This window comes from Nestor notabilis, unplaced genomic scaffold (genome assembly GCF_000696875.1).
Source record: "Nestor notabilis isolate BGI_N333 unplaced genomic scaffold, ASM69687v1 scaffold12552, whole genome shotgun sequence".
Lineage (NCBI taxonomy): Eukaryota > Metazoa > Chordata > Aves > Psittaciformes > Psittacidae > Nestor > Nestor notabilis.
Window position 1 is genome coordinate 15565 of NW_009917078.1, and position 445 is coordinate 16009.

The window sequence follows — 445 nt, forward strand, 5'->3', positions numbered from 1 at the left end:
CGGCTCAGGCAGATAAAGGCCTATTAGTTCACCCTGGGACAAACAATCACTGCCTCAAAATGCCCATTTCTCACCCATGAAGACAGTGGAAGCCCAGAGTCACCAGCTCGGCTGTTGCACATCCAGGCACTACCTGTGCATAACCCCACTGGGGCTGGAAAATGGGCTCTCCAAAGTCCACACAGGGACATTAGCAGCTCCACAGATGGAGTCGCTTTTGCTTCATGTCGCATTTGGGGACCCTCTGCAAGATCTGAAAGGAGTCCACACAGGGACATTAGCAGCTCCACAGATGGAGTCGCTTTTGCTTCATGTCGCATTTGGGGACCCTCTGCAAGATCTGAAAGGTCTCTAAACCCATTCTCATCCTGTTGCCGAGGTCAGACCAAAACCTTTGCATGGTCCACAAGTAAGTCAGAAGCATCCTATGAGCTGGTCATACCTG